Raw genomic sequence first — 6,074 nt, forward strand, 5'->3', positions numbered from 1 at the left:
TTCAGCCTCTAGCTAATATACAAAGGAGCCATTACAGCAGTGGCTCATGCCTGTAATCCCAGCACGTTGCGAGGCTGAGGCAGGTGGGTTCCCTGAGCTCAGGAGTTCGAGATCAGCCTGGGCAGCATCGTGAAACCCCGTCTCTACCAAAAATAGGAAAACTTAGCTGGGCATGGTGCTGTGCACCTGTGGTCCCAGCTACTAGGGAGGTTGAGGTGGGAGGATCACTTGAGCCTGGGAGGTGGAGACTGCAGTGAGCCGAGATCCGGCCACTGTACTCCAACCTGGCTGACAGAGTGAGACCACCCCCCCCACACCCAACACCCCAAAAAGAAAGAGCCAGATTAGAATCTCGGTTCATTAGCTCTTTCTGCTTTTCCTTATACCTCCTAACTTTTCCCTATTGTTTTTACAATGATCACTAATAGTATTTAGTATTTATATAGGCAGGTAGTGCACTAAATTTTTGATGTGCATTATTCCTTTGTCACTGCTGCTTTCTATTTTTAACCTTGTTAAGTTATTCATATAAAGAAAAATTTGTCCCTTTTCTTTTTATGAGTTTTGAAAAACATATCTTGATCATCTGCTATGATCAAGATATGGAATATTTCCCTCATTCCAAAAGTTTTCTAGTGGCTTTTTGTGCTCAGTTTCCTCCCTCTACACCCAGCCCCTGGCAAATATTAACAGTACTTTTTTAACCTGCATTTTTAGTTACGGAAAAAGGAGAAAAGTTAAGCAATTTGCCCCAGATTACAAAGCTAGTAAGTTGGAAAACCAAGGTTGGAACCTAGGCAGTTTGGTTCCAGAGTCACTGCTCTACCTACCACCATATACTGCATTCACAAAAGATTTGGGTTTGGAATCAAATGACTGAGCATCACTCATTCAATAAATACAGTCAGTTCTGAAGTCAGTAAGAACACTGAACTGGCAAATACTAAACCATTGCTCCTAGGGGAAATACAGGGTTAGGTTCCTCTGAGCCTCTGGGCCACAACATTGGTTAATATGTGATTTTTAGTGTGTTTCTATTTAAAGACACCTGATTTCCTATATATTGTTGGTTCATTAACATTAAACTCATGGCCAACAGCAATGTAATTCATACCTGAAGGTAGCTTATCTAACATATGCTCTCTGTAAGGCAAACTGTAGCTTTCTTGTGTTTCGGAACATTAGACAGCTCTTCAGCACAGTGCTTGGGGGCCATTTTGAATGGTGAAATCACCAACAAAAAGCACAACAATGCAAAAACTGGCAATAAATAGACTGAAAAGAATACTGGTTAACAGTTTGACAACTGAAACAAGAAGGCAGAGCATGACTGAGTTTGACCTCAGCTAAATGTGCATTAGATGGCACAAGTCTCTGTGCATGTTCACAAATGACTTCAAAAGCACTGCAAGTATTGATTTTAAGATTATAAGTAAATTATATCAAGTATGCAAATTTGCAAATATGGAATCCAAAAATAATGAAGATTGACTGTGTGTACTTTAGCAGCCTTACCTCTGGTATTACTGTGTTGACCAAGACAGCCTCTGGTTCCTAAGGTGCTTGCAGTCTATTGCAGAAGACAGTCTAGTAATTTTAAAATATGAAACAAATGCTAGTAAAGAAATAACTATAAGGCACTGAAAAAAGGGGCTTATCTAGGCTAGGTGGTGTCCAATTAAAATATGATACAAGCCACATATAGTTTTGAGTTTTCTTTTAGACACATCAAGTTAAAAAATGAAACTAATTTCAATAGTATATTCTGTTTAACTGAATATGTCCAAAATATTATTTCACATGTAACCAATATAAAAATATTACTAAGATATTTTACTTTTTATCCATACTAAGCCTTCAAAATCTGGTGTATTTTACACTTTCAGTACATCTAAATTCAGACTAGCTATAATTCAAGTGCTCAATAACTAGGCATGGTTGGTGGCTATCATATTGGGCATCATAGGTCTAGAAGGTTCAGGAACTGCTTCTCTGGGGGGATATCAGTTTGAGATTTGAAAGACATAGAAATTAGCAATGGAGAGGAGTTTAGAAAGGGCACTTTAGGCAAAGGAAATGGGGTTACAGAGGTGTATTGTGACAGAATCGTGGCACCATTTGTACTGTAAACGGCATAGTATGATGGTGTGTACTGTAAAGATGGGTGAATTTGGACTTTCTCCCAAGGGCAGTGGAGAAGCATTGAGACAGTACATACAAGAAAATGATAAATTTTTTATTATTTTTAAATTTTTTTAATTAAAAATTTTTTTGAGATGGAGTGTCGCTGTGTCGCTCCAGGCTGGAGTGCAGTGGTGTGATCTCGGCTCATTGCAACCTCCACCTCCCAGGTTCAAGCCATTCTCCTGCCTCAGCCTCCCGAGTAGCTGGGAGTATAGGTGCCTGCCACTATGCCTGGCTAATTTTTTTTTTGTATTTTTAGTAGAAACAGGGTTTCACCATGTTAGCCAGAGTGGTCTTAATCTCCTGACCTTGTGATCTGCCTGCCTCAGCCTCCCAAAGTGCTGGGATTACAGGTGTAAGCCACTGTGCCTGGCCTTTTTTTTTTTTTTTTTTTTAAATTTAGACTATTCTAGTTGTGATATGGAGTATTTTTTAGGAGGAGAAAATATTGGAAGTAGGAAATCAATTAGACATAATAATGTTGAACAAACATGATGAATGAGAAGATTGCAGAGTTATAAGGGAAAATGGAAAAAAGTCATAATTAATTGAATGTTAAGGGTCAAAATGGGGAGGCACAGAGTACGAAGAACAGAAAAGAGTCAGATTAAGACTCAACAGTTTATGGTGAATGGTGGTGAATTTTCATTGAGATAGAAAATAGAGGAGAAACAGCAGTTTGCGAGGAAAGTCGAGTTCACTTTTGGGCAGATCGAGTTTAAGGTTCCTATGGGAAAGGGAACTATCTGAAATAGAGATACATGTTTATGAATCAGTATATAGGTGATGATTAAAGCTATGAAAGTGGAATATTTAGAGGAAGAATGCGCAGTGAAAAAAGAGGAGTGAAAAATAGAGCCCTGTGCTATTTAAAGGATCACCAGTGGAAGAGGAGAATGAGAAAGAACATTGTATTTCTTAGGGTTTTTTGGTTGCAAGCAACAGAAAACAGTTCCTACCAATTTAAGTAAAAAGCACATCTTTATAGGAATGATATGGAATAACTACAGGTTTGAAAGGAAGCCTGAAAGGACAGAAACTGTGCAACTTTAGAGTTTCTGTAGCAAGAACCATTGTATAGTCTCATCTGATGCTGTTAGAATTAACAACCTACAAGTGTTAATACAAAGTCTAAGAGTTAAAGTTCTGGAAGATGAAATTCTGATTGCTCTAGCTTTCATTTCCTGTCCACCCCTTGACAAGGCGCCTTGCTCCAATAGTCCTGTTTCTACCTCTTGCAAACCAAAAGTATCTGGGACAGATCTCAATCAATTTAGAAAGTTCATTTTGCCAAGGTTAAGGATGCACCTGTGATACAGCTTCAGGAGGTCCTAATGACATGTAACCAAGGTGGTCAAGGTACAGCTTGATTTTATACATTTTTTTTTTTTTTTGAGACGGAGTCTCACTCTGTCGCTCAGGCTGGAGTGCAGTGGCATGATCTGGGCTCACTGCAAGCTCCGCCTCCCGGGTTCACGCCATTCTCCTGCCTCAGCGTCCCCAGTAGCTGGGACTACAGGCACTTGCCACCATGCCTGGCTAATTTTTTTGTATTTTTAGTAGAGACTGGGTTTCACCATGTCAGCCAGGATAGTCTCGATCTCCTGACCTCGTGATCCACCCGCCTCGGCCTCCCAAAGTGCTGGGATTACAGGTGTGAGCCACCGTGCCCTGCTGATTTTATACATTTTTGGGAGACTTGAAATGTCAGTCAATACATGTAAGTTGTACATTGTTTCAGTCTGAAAAGACAGGACAGCTCAAAGTCGGGTGGGGTTGGTGGTGGGGTGGGGCTTCCAGGTCATAGGTAGATAAAAGACAAATGGTTGCATTCTTCTGAGTCTTTAATCAACCTTTCACTGAGTACACAATTTACATGTGAGAGGAGTTTAGAGGAATAGTTATTTATGCCTTAGACTGGCTCAGTGAATCTTCATTTTTACATGAACAGTAGGGCCTAGGAAGCAATCAGATAAGTATTTGTCTCAGTTGAGCAGAGGGATGACTTTAAGTTCTGTTTTTTGTCCCTCACCTGTGAGGATAAGCTATCAATTTACTTTGCCAGGGTGAAAATCAGCAGAACTGTTTTAGGGTAAAGATCATGAGGTCCACGAGGAATTTTCTTGTGGGCAAATTGTGAGGGAGGTTTGTAGCTTTTTTATCTTTGCAGCTATCTTATTTAGGAATAAAATGGGAAGCAGGTTTGCCTGATGCAGTTTCCAGCTTGACTTTTCCCTTTCGCTTGGTGAGATTTATTTTCCTTTCACACTCTGCTTTATATAAAGGAGGTTCGACCATGTTGATTTCTTTTTAAATGGAATAGCACTGGATTTAGAATTGCATTAAGCAAACCAGCAAACTGTCTGACATAGCTGCACAAAAATACAATGACATATATACCTACATCAGCAAATTAAGCCTGATTTAATTTTATTGATCTGATCTCTATGGTTGAGCACCCTCCGTTTCTAAAATAATTTTAGTATTTTTGACCGTATAAATCAACAAATGCCTGTAACTCATTTTGTGGCCAAACTTTCACTGTCAGGTAGTTTAATTTCAATTTCAGGTAGTTTAATTTGACTTTCAGTCTCCAAATTGGGATTGGATCCTGGCCTGAGTAACAATGAAGGGTGGAGCATAAGGGAATTAATGGCTTCCTCCTCAAGGGAGTGACGGTTTCCTCAGGCAAGGCAGATACAGTTGTTTACAAGAAACACTCCTTGTCAGATTATGTGTTGTTGATAGCGTTTACAGAGGATTTGGAGGTTTGGAGTACTTCAACTTAGAAGTTGAAGTACATGGATGTCCCCATTTTCCTTGTAGAGCTTTCCCTTATCAGTTGCCTAATGTTTCCAAATGAGACCAGCAATGCACAGATTCAAACTCTTAAATTTGTTTCAAAGAAATCTTAGCCTTTGAGTCAGTATTTTTTTCTTGTTCTAAGATGAAATTTAGGGAACAAATTTCTCGTGGTTTAAGTTACCCAATCCTGTCTGAAGTAGTCAGCTCACCCCCAAAGTCCTAAAACTTTTCTCATCCTTTAAACTCTTTAAATTGTTGAGTGGCAGCAGTTACCAGTTTCCTTCAGTTAGAGCTTCACTTTCAGTGGCCATGCAGCCTAAGAGATAATTTGTTGAGTGGTTTCACCACTGCATAACATAGACTACTATGTTCTGCTTTTGTAATTTGAACTTAGAATTAACGATCTTCTATCCCATCTTGGCTCTATCCAATTCTTAATAACCATATTTGCAAGATGATGTATGGGCTACAACTCTCTGGTAGATTAGTTAGGGTTCTTGGTTGCAAGCAAAAGAAACAAATTTTTAAAAAGTTAAGCAAAAAGGGAATTTTATGAAATAGTATGAAGGAGCTGCCACAATTGAGAGAAAGAAGGAAAAACTATGTAGAAAGGAATCAAACAGCTCTGGGCATCACGACAGCAAATATGGCTCTCTCGTTGAAACAAAGAAGTTCAAATCGTTTGAGATGATACGGTTGTTTCCTTAGTGGGTGAATGTGTTTTAACTTCGGGGAGGTTAAGAGTTATGTATAGAAATAAAGAAATAGGGTACTCTCAGGGGTTTGATGGTGCAAATTTGATTTTTAATTATATGTAATATTAAAGATAATTTAACATATTCAAGTGAAGGTAAGCCTTGAGATTCCAAATTTTAAAATGTATAATTGGGTGATTGGGTTTAACTTGTGGTTTTAAACTGAAGTCTTTCTAAGTGCTGTAGTTTGAATGTTCCCTCCAAAACTCATGTTAAAACTTAATCTGCAATGGGACAGTATTAAGAGGTGAGGCTTTTAAGAGGTGATTGGGTCCTGAGGGCAGAAAGATGGATTAATGGGTTAATAGATTAATGGGTTGTCACTGGAGT

This window comes from Gorilla gorilla, chromosome 2 (assembly GCF_029281585.2).
Source record: "Gorilla gorilla gorilla isolate KB3781 chromosome 2, NHGRI_mGorGor1-v2.1_pri, whole genome shotgun sequence".
NCBI classification, from domain to species: domain Eukaryota; kingdom Metazoa; phylum Chordata; class Mammalia; order Primates; family Hominidae; genus Gorilla; species Gorilla gorilla.